The following is a 25,351-nucleotide window of genomic DNA, read 5'->3' as shown; positions in this document are numbered from 1 at the left end:
GTTACAACCTCGCTATATTCACTCTGTCTCCATCATTTTCATTTTGGTAGCTTTTTCTTATTTTCCATGTAACAAGCATGTCTGCACATAAAGACAGGACTAGCTTTTTTTTTTCTTTCTTTCTTCCCTCCATCTTGCAGTTGGTGTCACCTAAGTCCTCCAAAGCACTGTTGACTAGAAGCGGAGCTGGCATCTGCTCGTTGTTACTAATTGTAGAGCAAAACGTTTCATCCTGCACTGTCACTCATGACATCATCTTAGTTTTTTTTTTTTTTGTGGAAATTGTTTATTATGTTGCTCAAGTTGCTGTGTTTTACTAGTTTTCTGGGAGAGTTTGCCCGTGAGTAGATGTTCACTATTTTCACCTTCTTCCTCTACCTCAGTGAAGAGGATCGTGGGATTTTTTCCCCAGTGTGTTGCCATGACAGATTACAGGGTTGTGTTTTTGAATGCTGAGCGTGCTTTATTCTCCCCTCCATAAGTCTCCTGTGGTCATCATGGAACACTGTTTTATATGCAGTTGGGTTAAATGTGCTTATATTTTGATAGGGGTTTTTAAAAAAGATTTTTATTGAAAAGTCATATATACAGAGAGGAGGAAAGACACAGAGGAAGATCTTCCATCTTTTGATTCACTCCCCAAGTGGCTACAATGGCTGGAGCTGCGACAATCCGAAGTCAGAAGCCAAGAACCTCTTAAGGTGCAGGTGCAGGGTCCCAAGGCTTTGGGTCATCTTCACTGCTTTCCCTGGCTATAAGCAGGGAGCTGAGTGGGAAGCAGGGCCTCCAGGACTAGAGCCACCACAAATATGGAATCCCCGTGCTTACAAGGTGAGGACTTTAGCTGCTAGGCCACCGCACCAGGCCCAAGGATTTTTATAAATCCATTCATGAGGGATATATGCTTGTATTTTTATTTTTATTTTTATTTCTCTGGTGATGTCTCTTCCTGTCTTTGGTGGTAGACCCACCCATTTTACAAGTCTGTCTTCCATTTTTTGGAAAATTTTTGTATACAACATTTGTATTGTTCCCTAAATGTTTAATGTTCATAGATTTTCAACTGTATTTATGGCATAACATCTTAGCAAAAATTTTAAATTTTCATGCAGCCAAACCTAGCAATCTCATCCTTTGAGTTTTGTTTATCAAAGAAAGTCTTTTCTATGTGAAAATGATTTGCTTTCTATCTTTGTCCAGTTTTGTATTGTTTATAGATGATGCTTCTTCAGTTTATAGGGAATTATTTAGTGGAATCAGAGGTTCACTAAATCATCTTAATGTAATCAAACGTAGCTTTATTTTTTTTTCCCTCCAGGATTAGTGGGAAAACCATTTTTTATGGTTTCTTTAAAATTTTTTGTAGACTTCCAAGTACACAAGGATTTAAAAAAATATTTTCTTGAAAAATTACATTGCTTACCATCCACATTAATATATTTTATTAATTAACTTTATTGCTTTGAAAGAATTTTTATTGGAAAGTCAGACTTAGAGAAGGAGAGACAGAAAGAACTTCCATCTGCTGGTTCACTCTCCCAGGTGGCCGCAGTAACCGGAACTGAGCTGAGTTTGAAGCCAAGAGCCAGGAGCTTCTTCCTGGTCTCTGATGTGGATCCAGGGGACCAAAGACTTGGGCCAGCCTTCGCTGCCTTCCCAAGCTATCATCATCAGGGCACTGAATTGGAAGTGGAGCTTCTAGAACTCAAACTGGTGCCCATATAGAATGTTAGTGCTGCAGGTAGAGGCTTGGCTTGTTATCCCACCATGCTGTCTTCCCACCCCCCGCCCCGCCATTAAGATATATAATTACTTAACAGTAATTTCTACATGTGGTATAGTTTGATAGGAGAATCTTTGTTACTTACTGTATGCATACTGACTTGTTTAGCACTCTATTGAAATGTCCCTAGTTACTCAAACGCTGTTACTGTCATAAATCATATGTCCGAGCATCTCTGCCACTTTGATTTTTAAAGGCAAAGTGAAATGTAAGAGGCTGGCATTGTAGTGTTTTAGATAAAGCTGGTGCCTGTGTTGCCAGCATCCTCCGTAGGCACCAGTTCAAGTCTTGGTTCCTCCGCTTCTGACCCAAGCTCTCTTCCAATGATCTGGCTCCTGACTTCAGATCAGCTCTGCTCTGGCCATTGCAGCCTTTTGGGAAGTGAATCACTGGATGAATGATCTCTCTCTCTCTCTTCCTCCCTCTCTCTCTTCCTCTAACTTTAGCTTTCAAGTATGTAAGACTATTTGATGTGAGGCGGAGTATTGCTTTGGTGTTGTCAGTACCGGCTTAGACCCACCCCCACGAGTGTGCATCCTTTTGCAGTCTCCTTGTTTGTTCCTGCTTCTCAGGCTTCATCCAGGGCACAGCTGTTCCTCCTGAAATGCATGTTCAGAAATCTCTTAGTGTAAGTTCTTATAGCCCTTCTCTCTTTCTCTCCTCTGTTTATGTCCAAGTTTCCCCGCAGTACTTTTCCAAGAACATTTTCACTGTTTTAGTATGTAGGCAGCACCCACAGTTAGATTTCTTTTTGTTTCCACTTTTGCCTTTGACATCCCACGATCTCATCCGGACGTGTCTGGATGTGTATTTATACATTCTCAATATTGACTTTTTTTCTTAAATCCATTTATCGCTATTGATCTGGGAAATATGAAGAAACTATTACTTCTTAAAGGATTTTAATGCTAACTACTACAGTTCTTCAAAAAGCCATGGAAAAACACATATTCTGAAACCAAGCTATGCTTGTTTTACCAGTGTTTCTGAGTGAAAGTTTGCTTACCTGACCATCTGCTGTGTCAGAATTGTATGTACTTTGAGGCAAAGAACCTGTGTCAGAGCAACATCAATTCTGCTAAAATTGAAGAGCCAGAATGTAATTTGTACTGAAGTTTGGGTAAAAGAATAGTGAAATCATTGATGCCTTGTTAAAAGTTTGTGCAGGAAATGCCCACAGTAAAGTCAGCAGTTTATAAATGGATAGCTTACTTTAAGAAGGAATGAGAAAGGGGCTGGCACCAGGGTGCAGTAGGTTAAGCCTCTGACTGCATTTCCAGCATCCCATATGTGTGCCAGTTCATGTCCTGGCTGCTCCACTTCTTTTTTTTTAAGATTTATTTATTTATTTTTATTACAAAGTCAGATATACAGAGAGGAGAGACAGAGAGGAAGATCTTCCGTCCGATGATTCACTCTCCAAGTGGCCGCTACGGCCGGTGCTGTGCTGATCCGAAGCCGGGAACCAGGAACCTCTTCCTGGCCACAGGCAGGGAGCTGGACGGGAAGTGGGGCTGCCAGGATAGAACTGGCTCCCATATGGGATCCTGGCACGTTCAAGGCAAGGACCTTAGCCACCAGGCCACGCTGCCAGGCCCCAGGCTGCTCCACTTCTAATGGCCAGAGAAAGCAGTGGAGGATGTCCCAAGTCACTGGGGGCTCTGTTCCCACATAGAAGATCCAGAAGAAGCTCCCAGCTTCAGACCAGCTCAGTTCTGGTCATTGCAGCCATTTGGAGAATGAGTCAGTGGGTGGAAGATTCTATCTCTGTGCGTGTGTGCGTGTGTGTTTGTGTGTGTGTGTTCTCCTTTCTGTAACTCTTTTGAATAATCTTATTTTAGAAAAAGAACGAGGCAATATTGAGGATGAAGCTCAGTGTAGTAGATCATCCTGATCAATTTGTGAGGAAAAATTAAGCATGTTCATGGCCAAATCGAAGAGGACCCATGTTTGTTAGCAGAAACGGTAGCCGATGCTTTAGAGAGCCCAGTGGCTTCGGTCATTCTGGCTGAACAGTTGAATTGAGGTAGACGACTCTGATTACGTGTGCAGTGATCAGCTGCAGGCAAGTCAAGTTTTCCATGGGAATTGTATACAAGTGGGATCAAGATGCTAAAGTAATTCTTCGAGGAATCCTAATGAGATGAAACTTGGCTTTCCTGGTTTGATCCTAGAGACAATGCAGAGTCAGCACTGTGACTACCAAGAAGTGGAAGTGATCCCAAAGCAAGAGTGGATGGGTCAAGAGCAAAGGTTACAGCAGCAGTTATTTTGGGATCTCAACTCAAGTTGCTTGTTAACTTTCTGGAAAGCAAAGGACCAATAGCACCTGCTAATGAGGAGTGAGAAAATGGCAAAACCCCAGGGAAGATTTTACCGGCAGGTTCTTCACCATAACATGATGCAAGCAAGGGCTATTTTTGAGATGTTTTCAGTGAGAAGTTACGAGGTATCTGAAAGTCCTAAGTTCTGACTTGTTTTATACTTACTCTTCAAGAATAAAAATGTTAAAGGGCGTTCATTTTCCTGCAGTTAGTAATGTGAAAAAGACTGCATTGACACGCTTAAATCCCCAGGACACTCAGCTCTTTCGAGATGGACTCAATATTTGATATCATGACTGGCTATCTTGAGTTTGGTGACACTTATGTTGAGAAATAATTTTACATATTTTTGTTTTAATCCATTTCCTGTTATCTTTCCCGGCACGTTTTGAAGCTCCTTGGTATTCCCCTTCGGCGCATGCTCTAACTGTACCACACACGTTAGTCGTGCTTTTATATTCCTTCTGCGAATGTTCTTGTTTTCCCTGTAGCTTAGAACTGTGCTTTTAAAGTCCATGTATTTGGAGATTTCCTAGATATATTTTGTGTTTGATACCTAGCTTAGTCCATCTGTGAGAGTATCTTGTCCGTCATCTGTTCTCTGATATTAGGATTTGTTTTACAGGTCAGCACATTGTCTGCCATTTTTTAGGAACTCCTTTTGTGTTTTTTGCTGTGTAGGTGTGCCTGCAACACATGCATTCAGCTTTGGTTTGTTTGAGGAACTCTTGTTTTGCCATTCGTTCTGAAGGTCAGAGACATCGAAGTTGCCTTTCCCCCTCCTTCAAGGCTTTACGGTGTTGTTGTTGTTGTTGTTGTTGTTGTTTTTTCCTGATGGTTTACTTGGAAAGTTAGAAGGCCTGTTCGTTGATTTTTAACTATATATTTTGTTCCTTGAATTTCTTTTCCCACGTATGTTTCTTTGGGGCTACTTTTCCCATTCTCCTAGTGCACTTGCCTGTTTTAATGATGAGCCGCTTGTTTTCTTCCCTGGAAAGCTACTCACGGCAAGTTCTGCAGGGCCTGAGCCGAAGTAGCCGCCCATGGAAGAGGCTTTGCCTGTGTCTCTCCTGGTCCCCCAGGAACCTGCCTGTCCAGGCTCACTCTGAAGGGCACTCGCCCGTGGAGGCCTTTGGAGCCCACTAGCCACGAGAATTTGGGCTGTGTGGTCATCAGAGTTGGCTTGTGGCTAGAGCCTCTCAGACACTTTGGGGTTTTCACGTCCCTTCCAGGTTCATTGCCAAGGAGACTTACCTAGCATTTAACTATGGCTGTGAGCACGGGGAGGGTTGATCTTTTGTTGGGTCTCACCCTCCAGGGTGGGGTCTCCTGTGACCGCCCCCACAGGAGAGTTCCTGGACTTTGACCCCTCTCCTGAGGCCCTGCAAGCTGAGCCCACAGTCCCTGTCTGCTGAGGAAACTCAGGATCCATTTCAGTACTCCACCCACCTCCTGTGGTTGCTGCTTTCCATTAAATATCGATCAGCTGATAATTCTTTCTGATCTTGTTAACTCTTCTGTTGCCTTTTTGGGGGGGGGTGAGGGGGGTTGGCGGTAAGAATTCAGAAAGGAATTTAACCAGTGATTTTGAAGTATATTCACGAGGATACATATGTGTACATCAGGAAATAATATATAATTGCTTGATTATAGTTTTTAACACAGTAGCCCACATTTTGCTTGTAAAAATAAAGCCATATACATTAGAAAAATAGAGCTGGAAAGCTCCTCATGCTTCCCTTTCTTCTAACACAAATCCCCGTAGGTAACTGACCACTCTGATTGGTATATTGCCTTATTTATTGAGAACATCAGAGCAAGTCTCTTAGGAAGTGTGGTCACTTTGGCTGCCCACATGTCTGGTAAAGATGGAAGGATTTGTGCTTAGCTGCTGCCAGTTGAAGAGTATGTTTCTACTAGGGAGTTCAGTATTTTCATGTAAAATAGGTATAATTATTTTATTGTGCATTACTTTTAAAGATGTGAAAATAAGTGCATGTCTGAAAATACCTGTGGGAAGATGGCATTTGTAAGGCATTGGGAGTTTCATACCTTATATACGCTGCAAAGGACAAGCCATTAGACGCCCTTGGCTTGTGGGTGAGAAGGGGTCACACCTTTGCAGAGTAGAGAAAGTCACTGTCCCTTCTTAATTAATGCTGTGGTGCCACAGGTCTTGAGAACAGTTTTCAGAATCTGTCTTCACTGTAGCAGCAAAAACGCTTGGAATGTGAAAGTCTCATGAGGTTTGGAAGAAGCCCACAGAGCCTGTCCGTGTGGAAGCCCTGCTTTAACTGGTGCATGTTTGAGAGCTGGGAGAAGTGGAGCTGCTTGACCCCAGGCTGCGTGGGCCTTGGGATTTGATGGTTATGCTCATCTTGGGGCACCGTGTGTGTAGTCTGCTTTGGATTCCCAGTGGGCCACAAAAGCTGAAGATCACTGTTTTGGTAGGAGCACTCTGCAGAATGCAGTGGACCGTAGTGAGCGCTGTCACCGTTGCTGTTGTTAAAAGTGAAAACACAGCGCTTTCCCAAGAGCAAAGGTTTGCTCTCAGATAATTTCTTCCAAGATGTATTTCCTCATTAACAGTGTGGGTGTCCTTAGCATATTGGTGCTCCTGGGACACAGGGAGCTTCAAATGAGGCAAAAACAGTGATAAGATCATGGCAGGGAGGACCTTAGGCTGGGGAGAGAAGGATAAGTGAGCAGTTGATATATTGTGACATATGCAGTATATCAATTGTAATTTAGTTTGAATACCTATGTGAGCCACCTTTTTCATTTCTTAAAGGATTTAAAGTGCAGTTCACTGATTTCTTTCTTTTTTTTTTAAGGGTCATTTTTATCCTTCAGGGTGGTGGGATGGAAAAGGAGACTTTGCAAAACTGATGTGTGCTCGTTTGATAGGCTGCTCAGAATTGTATGCCATTGTTAAAGTGATTTTCATCTAAAAACGGAACCAATCAGGTTGACAGATTAAAAAAAAATAAATGCAGTGACAGGAAAATAAATCTTGTTAATTTCACGTTATTCTAGTAACGTCATGGTCCAACTGCTTCTGTGTCTTTATTTCTTCAAACTGCTGCTATAAGCCCAAGCTAAACAACTTTGTCTGATTCTGTGTTCTATACAACGATGCTGTTGGTGCTTGCTTTATTGTTACTATAATAAACAAACCACCCAAGTTTACAACCACAGCTTTGAAAAATCCCTAATTAAAATAAATTTCAAGGTTAAGCTATTTCTATTCATGCCTGAAGACAATTACCCATAGTGGTAGCTTTTTAAATCCTAGTAGAGTGGTGAGCATGTTTCAAAACCAGAAAGGCAGAAATCTGTGTGTATAAAAGCCAAAAATTAGTCTTCAATGCTTTGGAATGTGCTGGTTAATTAATTATAGATGATGTGGTGGATTACATGAAGCCTTAAAGATTTTGATGGGACATGGAAAAAAAAGGGGGCCCACATATGTTTCATTTCTGATATAATCCCTTTAACTCTCTTAGGGAATTAAGGTTTAATAAAAAGAAATAAGAGAGGAATGCCAACTAAGAATACTAATGAATAACTTTAGCTCTGCCCGAGTGAGATTCTGTAATAAATAGTAGGCTGTCAGTTGCTAAACCATGAAATATTGTAGAGAGGGGAAGGGCAACATATTCTTTCACAGTGTGGCTCATGACATTAGGACTGTTGGTGGTAGAGAATTCTGCACTGGTTAATCATTTGCATTTTTGCATAGCCATTTGTAATTACAATTAAACAGATGGTTCAGAAAAAGATAGTGTGTTCTTAGCAATTAAAACCAAAGCAGGCAGATTTCTTTCTTTCCTCAACATACAATTAAACTGAACAGAATCACATAAGCCAGTGGGTTGTGCAGTGGAAAGGTTCTGAGTAGCTCTGCGTGGATTAGTATTCTGTCCCCAGCCTTTGATTTCTTGCCAATCTGAGTGGTTTGCAGCTGGCAGAGGTCTAACAAACATCAGTTTTATGAAGTGGTTACCTTTTCTCTGCTTTCTTCCCAAACACAATATTGCCATGTGATTAATAATAGGAAATGTTTTAAAATAGGCTGTCTGCCACAGTGTCCAGCTAGCTGTTGGGTTGTATCTAATACGGCTTGCTGAATTCTGGCAGTTCAGTTGATGCATGGAATGCCTCAAGATTACAGGAAAATTTTTTTCTTATCAGAAAAGCTAATATCTGACATGTTGGCTCGTGAAAAGAATTTTCTTTGTGAAAACAGTTTTGTATGAAAAGAATAAAGACCCTACTTTGGGGCCTATGGAATTCACCTAATTGCTGGATGTCTGCAACAACACATTGACTTGAGATTTTTCAACAAGTGCTCAGCGCTGAAGAGTATTTTTACCAGTGGAAATGCGGCTTTGTGGCCAGCGTCTCCTCTTTTGAACTCTGCCTGCACTGTTTGAATGGCTCCTCCCAGCAGCCTTGGAATTGGAAGCGTGCTGTGTGGTCCGCTCACAGATGAGTCTGTAGAAATGTGTTTTGTCTTCATGATCATAAATAGGACCAAGTTTCCTTTCAGTGATTTTAGGTGCAGCTTTTGTGCCCACAAGTAAGCAGTTATTTGCTCATGCAATTAACCATCTGCACCTTATTATGAGAGTGCAGCTGGCTAATTATGCTCAGCAGCATAGGGCAGGTTCAGTTTCTCATCTGTATGGGAACTGTATTTGCGGCAAAGGACGCTGACCTTTAAAAATGAGTCCTTCAATGTAACCCTTTCATTTGTTTTTTCAGTCACCACTCGTGGATTTTGGTGGAGTTTTGGGCTTGTTTTCTTCAGAAATGCAATTCATTTATGGGTACCTATATTGCCATTTGGAAAATTAGTACAGACATTTAAGACAGACATATTATTGTGAATCAGGGACAGATGAGATTCCTGTAAAGTTGAGCTTCCTTTGGCTTCTCATTTTGGAGATTGTATATCAGTACTAGTGACCACAGATTCATGAATTTGTGTGAATTAACAACTTAGATCATGATTAAGACATAAAATGGGGCAAATTTATGGATGAGCCAGTTCAATATCATTCTTAGCAATAGTTCTGTGTTATACTTGTAATTTATTGGATGGGTTGTTTGAGAGAATAACAACATCATTTGGGCCTGGTGCAACAGCTCAATTGGCTAATCTTTCCCTCTACAAGCGTCAGGATCCCATACGGGCACTGGGTTGTGTCTCAGAAGCTCCACTTCCCATCCAGCTCGCTGCACGTGGCCTGGGAAAGCAGTCAAGGATGACTCACAGCCTTGGGACCTGCATCCACCATGGGACACCTGGAGGGAGCACCTCAATCCTGGTTTCAGATCAGCACAGCTCTGGCTGTTGTGGCCATTTCTGCCACCAGCAAGTGGAAGATCTTTCTATCTTCTCTCTGTGTGTTTCCAATAAAATAAATAAATAATAATAATAATAATAAAAGAATCACTGGAAGCTTAGAAGAACCTATCCATTAGGAAGCTCCTGAGATTGTTTCCTGGGCCAGGTTTCTAAGCCTGTAAAATGTAGGACAAGAATTACAAAAGGCAAAGGATATCCAGGCCACACAAGCACAGTGCAGAGGATCTTGGGCTAGGGCTTGACGAGCAGTGGCTCCTCTAGTTCTGCCGCAGCCCACTCTAAGGGTAATTGTCTTGGAAAATACCAGTGCATTGGACCAACCATGCACCTGTGGAGTCAGGCTCTTTGGGGGAGTTGTTGGGTGATTCTGAGCTAAGGCTACGGTGGGGAAAATTCTACTCTTTTCTTTTTCAGGTAGGGTTTTTTTTTTCTCAGTTCACTTACAGAATAAACTAGGCTGCTTATAAAGTTCCAACATTATTGTTTTAATTTTAAATACTTATTATTTAATTGAGCAACAATTAGAGTTCGTGTTCATTGACTCACTCTCCAAATACCCTGGATGGTGGGGCTGGAGTGGGATCAGAGCCAAGGGTTGATTACCTAATCCAGGGACTCCCACATGGGTGACAGGGACCCTGCTATGGAGCTGTGACCTGCTGCATCCCAGGGATTACATTGGTGGGAACCACAGCCCAGCACTGGGAATTGAACTAAGACATTCCCATGTGAGCTGAGGGCATCTGTTTGCCAGGCCAAACACCTGCTCCCTCTATTTTATGATTTCATATCCTCATGGTGTAATTTGGAACTGAACATTTAGCTATACATTATTTTTGTGTGCATGAAGTGTAGAATAAGATCTAAATTCTTGATCAGATTCGAGTCTTATTTTTTTTTTAAAGTAATTCATAGTAGTGTGCACTCCCTATTCCATTAGGAGGATCATACATCTGGTTGTTTTCCTTTTAATGACAGTAAGATTGATTAGGGAGTTTCGGTGTTGTCAGCCAAAGTGATTGATCACAATGTTTCCTATTGAGATTTCACCTGTTGGCTTTGGCATAAGGGCGTCACTCCTTGCAGCAGAGTTGGCAGTGCGATCATTTGATGTATACCCATCAGCTAGAATTGTTCTGTAGAGAACAACTCTTTTCTCATTACTCTTTTGATACCATGAATTCTTTTCATATAGAACAGGAATGATTAATTCCTAGTTATTTCATGTATCCAGTGCTTATTTTTCCTCTCTTTTCCACCATCTCTCCTCCCTTTCTCCCTCCTTTCCTCTTTATCTCCTTCCCCTCTCTTCCCTATTCAGAACAAAAAAGTGATGTTTTCGTGACTTTCAAAGGTGACGGAAATTCTACCATTGGCAGCCAAATGGTCCCAACTAGAGACCGTTATGCTCAGTGAAATAGGTCAAACCCAAAAGGAAGAGAGTTGAGAGACTTTGTATTTTAGGTATTTCATCTTTTGCCTGTATGCCTTCCTTTTCTTCTTTGATCATTGCCTTGTTTCAGATGTGACAAGGTGTTTCAGGCATGTCTTGTCCATTTCTTGTCCCGCACTTGTCTTTGTGGGTGTTGATGTGTCATGCAGCAGCTCTCCACAATCTTCTCTGGATTGCCCTGAGAAACTAGAGCCCGAGTCCAGGACTTGAGTGTTGTTGATTGGTGTTGGGAGATGCTCGAAGGGGGATAGAATGAAGAGACTGGAGGAGTGAGCCATGACAGGAAATAGAAGCAGTATAAGATGTGTTCTGAGGCTAACCACTGCTGTGGGCAGCCAGAGCCTTAGGCCACTGAGACCCACAAAGGGCCTTGTAGAATGTACCTTGAAGAGTGGAACTTTGATTCACCAACTTCTTTGTGTCTCCCACTAAGCAAAGGCTGTCTCCTTCACGCTCTTGAGGCTGCATTTGTGTGGGTGCTAGGAGGGTGTAGTCTCAGGACCATCTGGGCATGAAGTGTGAGATGATGCAGTGCATCTGACGTGAGGTGCTTCCGGGTGATGCTGTGGCAGGCCCCATGCTGGTCTGCAGGATGTGCGGCCAGGTGCAGGTGCAGGGGATGTCCAGTAGATGTGGCTTGTTCTTCTTGTTCAATATAATTTTGATTATTCTTGACTCTCTTTCTCATAAAATTCTTAGATTCAGCTTATCAAGTTCTACCAAAAATTATGGCATGTGTTGGAGACTTGAGGTTTTAAAATTATTTTTATTCATTTGTATCTGTAGATAAATTTGAGAAAAATCAATCTCTTTATACTACTGAGTTTTACAACTAATAAACACAGACTTAACCAATTAGTTAAGTCATTTTAATCTTTCTTTTGAAGAAGATTTATTTATTTTTCTATTGGAGAGATGGAGTTATTAAGAGAGAAGAAAAAACAGAGAAATCTTTCATTTGCTGATTCACTCCATAAATAGCTACAACAGCTGGAGTTGGGCCAGTCAAGCCAGGAGTCAGGAGCCTCCTGTTGGTCATGGTGTGGATTCAGGGCCCTGTGGACTTCAGCCATCCTCTGCTGCTTTTCCAGGCATATTAGCCAGGGGCTGGGTCAGAAGTGGAGCTGCCGAGACTCAAACAGGTCTCAATATGGGATGCTAGCACTGCAGGTGGAGGCTTAGCATGCTGTGTTATACACCCTCCCCACTTTAATCCCTCTTAATATAATTTTACGGACAGTATAGCTCTAGGAATTTGAATTATCATTATTAGTTTTTAATTTATCTCTTTTAGAATCAGAGATGGACAAAGCTCCTATCCACTGGTCTGCTCCTATCCATCAGTCCACTCAGATGCCTTCAGTGACTTTTACGTTGGTTTTCTAAATGCCTTTAAAGGTGGTTAAATTTTTTTTTACCTAAAGCTTTTGCTTGGTGCTTACATAGTGATTGCTGCTACTACTACTACTTGCTATGACAGGAAGTGGAGGGTTTGTTTTTTTTTTAGTTTTAGCAGAGTATCTTATTATCCTTAATGAAGACATAGGCTCTATATGGATACTTTTTATGCTGTTATTAGGAATTGATGTCAACATACCCCATGAAAGCAACACACTGTTTTCTTACCAAAGTGGTAACTAAAAGGGGAAAAAAAAATGACCTTGCTGTGTGGCACACAGCTCAAGTACAATGTAATGGTGTGTAACTGATCTTTGCCTCTGGTCTTCATAACTACGTTCCATCATGACAGTCATCCATGAATTAAAATCACTACATTTGGCACGTTAATAAAATGTAAACATGTAACCTTGAACCAGATAGTTGCTAATGAAGATTTTTAAAGAAGCCACCTTATTTGTTACTCAAATCCTGAACATAGGGTGGGTTCAGGTGCAACTCCTGGCTCCTCCCTTTATTCTGGTCCAGCCCGTGCTGCTGTGGGTGTTGGGGAAGTGAACAAGCAGATGGGAGAGCTCTCTCGTGTCTCATTCTCTCTCTGTAAGTCTGTTCTTCAAGTACATTTTTTTGGAATAAGGAATGTATTAGTTTATTTGGTTAAGACACAGGGATGGCCTACAGAATTTAAAAACAGGCCTATGGACCCCGGCTGTCCCCCAGATTTAGAACTATTTCAGTGCCTACTTTGACTCACTCATATTCGTCTTTCTTCCCACATTCTGTCCGTCCACATGTCCATAATTCTACTCACATTATTATCTGCTTAGTTTTTTTTAAAAAGAAGGACTTCTTCGCTTAGTGAAAAAGCTGACACTCTTAGCTTTAAGTCCATTTCCAGGGAAGGAGTCCAAAAAAACAAGTTCTTTCCCAACTTCCAGCTCTCAGTCAAGGGAAAATTTTTGGTTCCCATTATTTGGATAATGTCCTAACCTCTGAGATCAACCAAAACAGAGGTGAATAGCATGACTGATCACGTAGACCTATTTGTCTGTACATGACAGAAAGGAAATCATACTGGGTAGTCAAAAGAAAACCACTCAGAAGAGTAGCTTATTGAGAAAAAGAGAGGGAGGTGTTTAAAAGCTCTTGGGCTATTTCTTTTTTATTTCTTTCAAGATTTAGTTATTTTCGTTGGAAAGTCAGATATACAGAGAGGAGGAGAGACAAAGAGAAAGATCTTCCATCCAATGACTCATTCTCCAAGTGACTGCAATGGCCGGAGCGGAGCTGCTCTGAAGCCAGAAGCCAGGAACTTCTTCCAGATCTCCCATGCAGGTGCAGGGTTCCAAGGCTTTGGGGCTGCCCTTGACTGCTTTCTCAGACCACAAGCAGGGAGCTGGATGGGAAGCAGGGCTGCCAGTATTAAAACCAGTGCCCGTATGGGGTCCTGGCACGTTTAAGGTGAGGACTTTAAACCCTAGGCTACTGCGCCGGACCCTCTTGGGCTGTTTCTGATTGAGAATACTGTCTTGAGTCCCAGCAAGGTAAATAGATTTGAGAAAAATATCCACTAAACTTATTTCAGGCATGTAAAAAGATATTTCCTATATTCTCTCTTGGATAGAAAATTTCGTGGATTAGAATTGATGCAGTACAAAGCCAACAGGACAATTGATTTAGAAATCATTGCAACTTTTAGGGATAGAAATGAACATATCCAGGAGTTCCTTTGCTTAGATTATTTTTCCACAAGAGGGCACAAGAAACGGTAGGCTGTGGCTTCCTGATGTCCATATGTATGCGTGTATTATTAACTGAAGAAGGGGTAGAGGGGTCATGATACCCATTCTGAACGTTGATATGTAAGACCTCATTGATTTGGTGGTCGGGTCCAGAGTAGTGATTTCAATATCTCTTTGTGAAAGTAATGAATCCCTGGCCTTCCTGAGAAACTTACAGAATAGATTACCTTGAGTGGTGCCTGTGTGTCCTGAAGCAAATGCTCCAGCTGAGCGTTGATCACGTGTAATAGCTGTGGAAGCCGAAGGCGTTCTCACTCTGTGTTTCTGAAAGCTTACCACCTTTTCAGGCTCTAATAGCGACAGAACCAATGGCATATAAAATACAAGTGACTCTGTTTTAGGAAGGTAAACAATGTTTTAAAATTGCTTGCCTGCCATGTTGAAATTAGCATATTTGACAAATTGAACAAGACCATCAAAGATTGTCTTTGCAAGTTATGGTCTGGATAACAATTCCAGCCATTCATGCTATGGTAAAACATTGTGAATTATAGATGGATAATTATTATTTATGAATAATTCTGTTTATAAAGAGACAGCAGTTGGAATGGTGAGATTGGCAGCAATTCCGAACTGATGAACTATCAAAACTGCATGAACAGGATCCTCGGAGCATGCCCCACATCTGGGACCAGGGATGGGTGGGAGGTTGGGTGAGGCTTTTCCCTTTATCTCTCCCTTTACCCAGGATACAGAAGGAAAGAAAAATATTAATGTGGAAGCAATGGTCTTACCCACTTTCCTGTAGCCCTAGACCCTTTGTGCCCTAATCAACTATGTAAAAAAAAGAGACAGCGGTCATAGCATATATCTCAGATGACACTCAGAATTGTCAAAGAAATTAATTACTTCTGATCACTTAAAAAACTCTGCACCTAAGGGTTCAAGTGTGGCCATCAGAGCTGTTTCTTGGCACTGTTTTGGTCTGTGTGGCTTCGTTCTCGGACACCATCTCTCCTCATGGGGACAAGGTGGCTCCCAGCAGCGCCAGGCTTAGTGGCCAGTCCTCAGCCACACAAGGGCAAGTATGCCTCATTTGCAGCAGCTCCTGTCTGACCAGGGTGCAGTCTCACTGGCCTTGACTGATTTGACCTGTGTTAGTGGATTGGTCTTGAACCATTGGTAAGGAGGTGTAATTTTTGGATAGGCCACTCCTGGATTGAAGGAAAGGAAACTTCCTTTAAGGAGAGTCAGGGTATTATTCCCTGGAAAAAAAAAAAAGGAGAAAAATAGAGGCTAGTAAACAGTAAAAAACAAAAACAAAAAAATAACCTACCAAATTATTCTTAACAATCTTTCCTAAGGAAAGTGTTATGCATAACTGGTTCAGTGATGCAACATAAGTTTGTGGACTTCCAGTCACTAGGCCAGGCATGTATACTAGAGGTGAACAAGACAGTGTGATCCCTGCTCTCCTGGGCTTACTTGCCAGTGAGAAAGGCAAATATAAAGATTAGTTGCACAATTTATGAAATATGTCAAAATGCATTGCTATGAAATAGGGGGGAATCCCTATACCTACAGAAACGTACCATGGATAATGATAACAGCAACAGCAGCACACACACAGGAATCATGTAGCCAGGGCACTTCAGGAATCTCAATGAACTTCTCTAAGACATATTTCAGTTGGGACCTGGAGGACTGGTTGAAGTTACTACGGGGAAGGAGGCAGAATGGAAGAAAAGTAATTCTGAGCATTTACCCATGTGTGTGGTCACAGTTTGATCGATAGGGAGGCCTTAGAGGGTGAAGCTGGGTGTTCCAGAGACGGTGTTGTGGGTTCTGCCATGTTGTCTGAGGGTGCCAGTGACAGGGACTGCTAATCCTGAGCTGTGAGTTAAGATTCCTGAAGAAGTCTTAAACTAAAGAGAGTTCTGGAGACTCTCAATTTACCTTTTGAAAAAGAATCTATTCTTTCATGTCCTTCAATTGAGAAGGTGATAGAAAATATGCTGTTCCTTGCTTTGCTTTTTTTTTGTTTGTTTGTTTGTTTAATTTTCTTTTCCTTCCTTCATTACAAGCTTATAAATAGCCATGTGTAAGTATTCATTTCCACTAACATTAACAGAGCAATCAAGATGTCAGAGCATCAGCTCTCCGTTTCTTGGGTTAGGTAGCATGAATGAACCAATCACATTCATTCCAGAACATGAGCAGCATTCCAGGTGAGCCATCCAGGTGAGTGTTCCAGGTAGACTTCCACCGGGCTTGGATGCTGTGGTGCTTCAGTGTTACCATTTTCCATTCAATTAAAAAAATTTCCTTTCTGTTTTAGAAAGTTTATTTTTTTTTTACATGAAGTAAGATCTACCCATTATATTATATTTACTTGGTAAATGATGGAATTTCTGCTTCTGGTAATTGTAGAGTAGGTAATTCAGGCATAACCTGTACTGAGAGCAACCAGAAAGGTTGCACAAATGATAAATAAATGTTTTCATTCAAGCTGGATGATAGTGAAGATTTATTTTTGGGAGATGTCTTTTTATTTATTTGATTATTTGATGGCAGGGTTACAGAGAGGAAGAGAAGAAGAAGTCTTTCAACTGCTGGCTCACATTCCAGATTGCTGCAGGAGTCAGGGTTGGGGTGGGTTGAAGCCAAGAGCCAGGAGCATCTTCTAGGTCTCCCATGCAGATGCAGGGTCCCAAGGTTTTGGGCCATCCTCCACTGTTTTCGCAGGCCACAAGCAGGGAGTTGGATGGGAAGTGAAACAGCTGGGACATAAACTAGCACCCATATGGAATGCTGGTGTCTGCAGGTGGAAGATTTGAACCACCATGCTGGCTCCAGCATATTGTTTCACTTATACCCATAATGCTTAAAGCGTGCCTACACAAGTAGAAAAAGACAGCCTGATAGAAGGAAGTCATGAGATGTGACTGTTTCATAAGGCATTTTACAAAAGGGGACACGTGGACTACTGAGTGTCATCAGTAATCAGAGCAATACAAATTAGACTACAAGTTAGCATGAAACATCTACCAAGCAGTTAAAATGAAGATTTCTCATAGCAGATGTTTGCAGAGTTAGGAAGCAACCAGCTCTTTCATTTACTGCTGGGAGAAGTGTACATGGGTGCAAGCACTTTAGAAATGATCTTACATCTTCTAAACAAGTTTTAGTTTTAAGATCTGTATACTGTGAATCAAAGTAGTGGTTTGCTTGGATTGATGAGATGGAATGGTTGCACACAGATTCCACGAGTGAGCAAATAGGCAGCAAGAAGCAACAGAAGTCCAGATTCACTGCAGGCTGGTCCCCCATGGTTCCAGAAAGCTGCTGAGAGCAGATGGAGGCTGATCTGACACACAGCATGAGGACTCTGGAAAGCCAGAGTCACAGGGCCACAGCACTGAAGGACATCCTATTCCCGGGGGTTGGAGTACTGGAACAGAGTGCAGGCTGTCCTGGCCAGTCTCTTCCCGTCTCAGGACATTACTGCTCAGCACCTTCTTTAATTATCCTTGCAGTCTGCAAATGAGAAAAGGACTCCAAGGCCATCCGGTGACCTTCCCTGCACACAGCCTGTGATCTAACACTACCTCTCTCCCTCTCTGTGCTCACCTCATGTTCATAGCATTAGAGTTCATGATAGCCTTGAGTTGGAAAAGCTGGAAACCACTCAAATGTTCATCAATAGCAGAATGGATAAATCAGTTGTAAAATATTCAAATAATATTAAACTGTCCATATATTAGATACATAGATACATAGAGAAAGAATAACACACAGGCCGTGTGATTGTATTCAACTAAACCTTGGAAACCAGGGAAAGCTATAATGTTTAAGTATGCATGCATGCCTAAGTTATAAAAAAGAGAGTCAGGGAAGTGATTACAGAAGTAAAAATAGTGGGTCCCTTAGGGAGAGGGGCCACGGGAGACCTTCTTAACCTGGGCAATTTTTGCACAGATGTTCACTTTGAATTCCCATGTGCGAAAGTCAAGCTACTTTGGAACTGAAATACTTGTAGACTTTTAATGCAAATCATGAAAATGATGTGAATTAGAGTTCACATATATTAATAAGCACCTTGTCCAGCTGCAGCTCTCTGTTCTTATTGCCTCCTACCAACATGGTCCTTTGTTGGCTGTTTGTTTTAAAAACTCTCCAAGCGTTGGGCCTGTGGAACTACAGTTTGAACAAGTCTCAAGGATCCAGCACAATAGCTCAGCTAGATAATCCTCAATCTCTAAGCATCAAGATCCTGTTGGGGCACCAGTTCATGATCTGGCTGCTCCACTTCCCATCCAGCTTCCTGCTTATGGCCTGAGAAAGCAGAGAAAGATGAGCCAAGTCCTTGGGACCCTGCATTCACGTGGGAGCCCTCAAAAAAGCTCCTGGCTTCTGGCTTCGGATCAGGTCAGCTCTGCCTGTTGTAGCCACTTGGGGAGTGAACCAGCAGGTGAAAGATCTTTCTGTCTGTCTCTCCTTCTCTTTATTTATCTGCCTTTCCAATAAAAAATAAATGTTTTTTCCTTTTTTCTTAAAAGAACAAGTTTATAGCACCTCATATTTTCCCTGTGAAGCAGCAGTTATTTTGTAATTTGAACCTTTGGAAAAATCATTTTTTATTGCACATATGTCTACAATTTGCTTTTTTTTTTTCAACATGGGTCAAACAGAAGGATTGTTTTTGGAATGTGTCCCTTTATCCATCAGATGTGGGAAGTCACACATCCTGCAGAGATGAATTGCTTTCAAGAAATAGTCCAAGGAGAAGAGGGCAGAGGCCATATGTGGAGCCTATAAAATCTAAAATAATCCAGCTTAAAGAAGATGGTAGGCCGAGGAGCACAACAGCTTTAGAGACAGCAGGAAATCAGAGGATGAAGTGGGATTATAAAGTGGAAATTGATCCTCTTACCCTGTGAGTGCTTAGAGAACTCTTGCAACTCATGTCCCATGTGTTTTGAGTATTATCCTTACTTTTTAACTTGATACTTTCCTGTTAAAGTGGTGTTCTCGGGGTAACTAACATCACCATCCCCAAAAATAAGAGTGCCTACCTTCACCGATAGCACTTTTAGACTTGAAATATTCATGTTTACTTTTAGCAAGCAAGGCTCATTGAATGGGTCCTTCCTTTTAGGTTTTCTTTTATTATTTTTTTTAAATTTTTGTTTTTGACCACATTTTTTGTTAATACCTACTGTGGTTACATGGCAGATACTCTACAGAGTGAAGTAATATACAAACACTGTCCCATTTCAGCTTCACCATAAACATTATGCAATGATATAGCAGGTGACTTTCAAGAGGACTCCTAGCTATCCTCACTTCCTGGTGTTCATATCCTGTTTTTTCTTTTAATAGTTTATATGTTTGACAAGCAAGGGAGAGAGAGGGAACGAGCAAGCTCCTAACAGCTGGTTCATTCTTCAAGTCCTCACATCAACTCGAACTAGGCCAGTCTAACAGGAGCTGGAGACTCACTCTAGGTTTCCCATGTGAGTATCAGAGACCTGAGAGCTTGAACCATCCCTGCTGCCTCTTAGGGCATTCATATAGAAGGCACTTGGAATCAGAAGAGGAGCTGGAACTCAAAGCCAGATAGTTTTATATGGGATAGGATGCAGGTACTCCATCAAATGCCTTACCTCCTGGTTATTTCCATCTGTGTATGGTCTTTCCCATATCGAACAGGGATGGTCAGTGGGGCCTAAACTGTTGTGTCCATGATGATGTCAAGAAGCACTTTTGGGTCAGAAAGGTCATTGGAGCTTTCCCCACAGTTTCTTGCATTGTTTGCCTTGGTGGTGGCCAGTGGTTAAGCTCTGGGGACTCCCATGCTGGCCTGCAGAGAGGCTCCCAATGGAGGAGCTCGCTGGCCGTGTAGGTGAGCCCTCCTCCAGCTCAGTGCTCTGATCCCAGTCAGGACTTGAGGGCACTGCAGCCCTGCTCACCATCTGTGACAGCAACCTAGGGGGAGATGCCAAGCCAGAATCACCAGGCAGGCCTCTTCTGAGATGGCCGGTCACAGAGCTGGGAGAGAAAAAAGGCAGCGTAAGTGCTGTTGCTAACCGCTGAATTTGGGGGCACCTTGTTAACATGGCAGTAACAATTAGAGTTGAGTCACTGCCATGCATTCCATTGAAGCCCAGTAAGAAAAATAAGGCATGGGAAGATCAATAGCGAGGGCTGATGGAAACCTGTTCTTTCTCAGGGTTTTGATGTGTTACTGCTGACAGCCCTTTCTGAAGGGCAATTTGAAAAATTAACTTGGAAAAAAAGAAAAATTAACTTGGGAAAACAATTTTAATCAGTGTATTTGTTTAGATGTGTTAAAGATAGATAGGCCCCTGAATTGCATGTATGAATATGAAATACAGAGTTTGGCACTGATACTGTTTGAAGCTTGTTTACAAATCACGCACTTTGCTCACTGGATAAAAAGGACTGACTTGTTCTGAGACTTAAGTGGGAGCAAACATGCCATTTATTTGCTTGGCTTTTTGTGCACCAAAAGAGGGTCTTGAGAATTGAAAGGCAGAAAAAAACACAAGTCAGTATGCTTTTGAGACATTTAGAATAAAAAGGAAAGCAAAGAGGGATGGACAGATTTGGGAGTGTGGCTGTGATTATGGGGGTCATAATGGTTATTAACATGACGTGGATACCTCCCTGCAGCATCTGGAGGCATTCTGTCTTACACACTTTAGATGTGAACTCTCTGAAAAATGTATTTGTTAAATTTGAAAGACAAAAACAGAATTTCCACCCACTGGTTCACTCCCCAAATGCCTGCAATCACTGGGGCTGGGTCATGGCCCAAGCCAAGAACCCAGAACTCCCTCCATCTGTGTCTTCCACACGAATGGCAGGAATCCAGCCTCTTGCCTGCCACATGGAGGGTGTGTCAGCATGGAGCAGAAGTCAGCAGCAGAGCAGGGCCTTGAACCCCCAAACTGTAAGATGGGATGCTGGCATCCCATGCAGTGTTCTCACAGCTGCAATAAACGCCTACCTCAGAATGTGAATTCTGAGACTCAGCTCTCTTAAGAGTTCTAGAGGTAAACAGCTCCATACAGAATGTGAATTTTGTGCTTTAGAATTTCTACTCCAAGGTATTTTTGAAAAATAAATGAGTAAATAAAAAAGAATCCAGGGCCCGGAGCCGTGGCCTATTGGCTAAAGTCTTCGCCTTGAATGCAGCAGGATCCCATATGGGTGCCGGTTCTAATCCCGGCAGCTCCACTTCCCATCCAGCTCCCTGCCTGTGGCTTAGGAAAGCAGACAAGGATGGCCCAAAACCTTGGGACCCTGCACCCGCATGGGAGACCCGGAAGAGGTTCCTGGTTCCAGGGCCACTGCGAGGGAGGACCCGAGACAGCTGCTAGGAGAAGAGCTGACAGGGAAAATGGATTAGGTGGGGTTGGTGGGTAGTGGCCTGGTGGAGGCTGAACACTGAGCTTGTTGTGAACTTTCCAGACCATAATATGGTTTACTAGCAGTTCTAATGGCCTGAGAGTAAGAGAGAGGAATTGGAGCAGCTATCTGGTCCAATATTTGGGTTTTAGAGGATGGTGAGACATAGGGGATTGACAGGAATGTTCAGAGGCTGTGTGGTGAGATTCCCTGTGAGATCTGAGCTGGGAGAAATGAGTGAAGCTGTGGGGCTTGAGATCACCAAGAGGGCCCAGAAGGTTCCGAGCAGGCTAATGGAAGATGCTACAGAGAGAGAGGGCTGGGAGGTGACAGCTTGTGATCATGTCCAGAAAGAGGGGTGCCCCTGCACTAATCCAGGGTTCCATTGTTAATTTTAGATTTTAAAGGCATGCTTTTGGTAAGCTTTTCACTTTCAAAAATGTGCTTAGCAGTGAAAGTCCTGTGTGCTTCTAACAGCTTGTTTTCATTATTTTTATCTGATATTGATCACAGTTTGACATATATTTGTCCCTGTTTTTTCCCATGCATCACTTCTTAAGTATTGTTCCAGAGATGGGATATTGTAATTATGTCCTGGAGCTTTGTCTAGCGTGTCTAGGATATAATGAATCTGTGCTACCTAGGAGCCTTTGAGAGTGCAACGTCTCAGCTGCGACCAAGGCATCCAAGGACTGTCAAGGCCTGTTGGCATTCGTTCAGCCCTTTGTTAGAGACCAGAGCGCTGCACAGGGATATTGTGATGCTTTTCCCCCCCCCCGCCAGCCCCCACTTGTGAATATTGACTCTGTTTGCTGGTAGATGGCGCATTGGAAATTCACAAAAATCCATTATACGCAAAGCACTGTGCCTTGCAGTCTGTACGCCAAGGAGTTTATAGTCTATTAAGATTAGAATAAGCACACACATAACTGCCAAATAGAAAGTTTTAGGTGCCATAAAAAAGAAAGAAGCAAGGTGCTGGAAAAGTCAAAAGTGGCTGACTAATCACTTCCGGATGATAGGATCAGAAATTGCTTTGATTAGGAGATGGCACCTTGGAAACAGGGAGGCATCGTTGCAGAGCTGGAGGAAGGACACTGACGCTGGGATAAGCAACACGAGCAAATCCTGGGCACAGCACTGCAGCGTGTGACCCAGGCACCACAGCTCGGAATCGCAGCACAGCCTCAGTGATCAGGTACAGAAGAAAGCAGTCGGATGTTTTTAAAAAGTACTCAAGAAGTCAGCGATGGGAATATAGAAGACCTGGGTTATAAGATTTTAGTAAAATTGCATCTTTATTGAGTTAGAATTATTTATTTAAATCATAGGAATCAGTGCAGTGATATATCAAGCCAATAATCTGCCTGTGGTGCTGGCATCCCATAGGTGTGCTGGTTTGAGGACTGGCTGCTCCATTTCTGATCCAGAATCCTGGCAATGGCCTGGGAAAGCAGTGGAGAAGAGCCCAAGTCCTTGAGCCTCTACACCTATGTGGGAGACCCAGAAGTTCCTGACTCCCAAATTTGGATTGATTCAGCTCTGGCTGTTGTAGATATTTGGGGAGTGAAGCAGTGAATGAAGACTCTGCCTACCTTCCTCCCTTGCTTCCTCCCTCTCTCCTTCCCACCCCCTCTAACTCCTTTCTAATCCTTCCTCTTTCTTTCTCTCCCACCCTTCCTTCCTCCCTCCCTCCGATTCTTCCTATTTCCCTTCCCCCACATCCTCAACTCTTTCAAGTAAATAAAATTAAAAAGCAGATCATAGCCTGCAGGGGCTGGTGCCATGGCATAACATAAGCTAAGCCTCCACTTGCAGCACCAGCATCCCACACGGACACCAGTTTTGTTTCTCAGCTGCTCAAGCACACGTCCCACTCAGCTCCCTGCTTATAGCCTGAGAAAGCAGCAGAGGATGGCTCAAGTCCTTGGGCCCCTGCATGCATGTGGAAGACCCAGAAAGGCTCTTGTGTCTCGCAGGAGTAGCAGGGGCCTGAACACTTCGGCCATCTTCAACTGCTTTTCCCAAACCATTAGCCTGTAGCCAGATCAGAAGTGGAGAGCATCTAGGACACAAACTGGTGCCCATGTGGGATACTGGGGTCACAGGCAGTGGCTCTACTTGGTCCTCCACAACACAAGCCCCTGAACATATTTTTATATGTTGTTTTTATTCCTGTCTGTGTGTCCTCTCTGGTGAAATGCCTTTTCACACCTTTTATTAATTTCCTAATTGGATTGTATATTTGGTAGAATAATGTCTCCCAAACATGGATATCCTTCACAATCTATCCGTATCCTAATTCCAGGAACTTGCAGTTGGGTTAATTATGTGAGACAGGAGAATTAAAGCTGCAGATGGAGTTAACACTGCTCATCAGGCAACTGTAAGGAAGGGATTTTACACTGGATTATCTGAAAGAATCCAGTATTATAACGAGGGTTCTTCAGAGTATGAAGGCAGGGGCCGAAGCAGAGCAAGTCAGAGAGCGGCCTGCCGTTGGAGACTGTGCAGACGGAGGAGACGGCAGAGGAGCAGAGCCAGTATGCGGAAGCCCGACAGTAGCAGGGAGCGGGCTGTCACTCAGAGCCCCCAGGAAGGGCGCCATCCAGCTGGAGCCTTGATGTAATGTCAGACTTCTGACCTCTGCGAGTTGTCCTTCATCAGATGTGTGGTTTCCAAGTATTATTTCCCTTCAGTTGCTGCTCTTTCCATCTTAAGAGGATTCTGTGAAGTGCGGAAGTTTTGAATTTTGGCAAAATCCCCTTTGTCAAATATTTCCCTTTGTAGATGATGATTTTGGGGCCATGTCTGTAGCAAGCCCTAGGTCTGGAAAATGTTCTGTTTTTCTTTCTAAAAATGTTACAGTTCTACATTCATGTCTGTGATCCATTTTAAGTGAATTATTGTATAAGGTATGCTATGGATTGGTGTTTAATTTTTACTTACAGGTCTTCCCAGTTGCCCTAGCACCATCTGATTATTTTTTCATTGAATGGTTTTTTGCATCTTTGTTTAAACACAAGTTGGGCATACTTGTGTGAATATACTTATCAGTAATCTTGTATTCTATTGATATTTGTCTTTCTACTAATAAAATATAGTCTTGATTCTTCTTACTCACTCACTTATTCTTCTTGAAGATTGTATTTAGCCATTCTAGGGCTGATGTCTTTCCAGATAAACTTTAAAATAAGCTTGTTTTTGTCTAAAAATTCCCCAGATTTTGTTGGTTGGTATTTCGTTGAAATGGTATTAAACCTGTGTATCAATTTGAGAATTAACATCTTGACTGTGATTGGACTCGCAGCTGATCAGTATAAATCACTAGCTATTCTGATGTTCATTGACATTTTCTAGCAACATTTTGATATTTTTAGCATAGAAACTGTGTTACCGTTTGGCTTATGCCTTTTTGTGGGGGCAGTAAAATTGTAAGTGATATTGTATTTTAAATGAGGGTTCTGTACTTTCATCGCCACTGGATTGAAATACACATGGTTTTTGTATGAGTATTCTGAAACCTTGCTGAACTCACTTATTATTTCTGAGTTTATCGAAGATTGAGGGGTAATATATTTGTAGGCATTCATACAATATATGAATGGGACATTTTCATTCTTCCCTATGTTGATAACCTCCTCCCCCTTTTGTTTTCTTGGTTGGCCTTACAGCAGTGAGTAGAACATCTAGTGCTGTGATGGAGAGCCATGATGAGTGTGGATAGCCTTGCCGTGTTTCCCATTGTAGGGGGAAAGTACTTAATTTAGTATTCAACCTGATATTAGCTATGTGTTTCTCTGTGCTTCCTTTATTCTGTTTCTCTCTATTCCTAGCCTACTG

The 25,351-nt window shown here is 42.4% G+C and overlaps 1 long non-coding RNA gene across 1 annotated transcript; it reads left to right on the top strand.

The window, feature by feature from the left end:
- The first annotated feature begins 1,482 nt into the window (after positions 1 to 1,482).
- Positions 1,483 to 10,107, top strand: LOC121157705. The gene is made up of 3 exons (XR_005884098.1): positions 1,483 to 1,570; positions 3,528 to 3,530; positions 10,094 to 10,107. It is a non-coding gene; the product is annotated as an uncharacterized LOC121157705 (long non-coding RNA).
- Positions 10,108 to 25,351: the final 15,244 nt, after the last annotated feature.

Source organism: Ochotona curzoniae, unplaced genomic scaffold (assembly GCF_017591425.1).
Source record: "Ochotona curzoniae isolate NIBS_2020 unplaced genomic scaffold, NIBS_Ocur_1.0 contig_3622, whole genome shotgun sequence".
Lineage (NCBI taxonomy): Eukaryota > Metazoa > Chordata > Mammalia > Lagomorpha > Ochotonidae > Ochotona > Ochotona curzoniae.
Note: the sequence above shows the minus strand (reverse complement) of the source record. Positions and strands in the feature narration are given on the sequence as shown.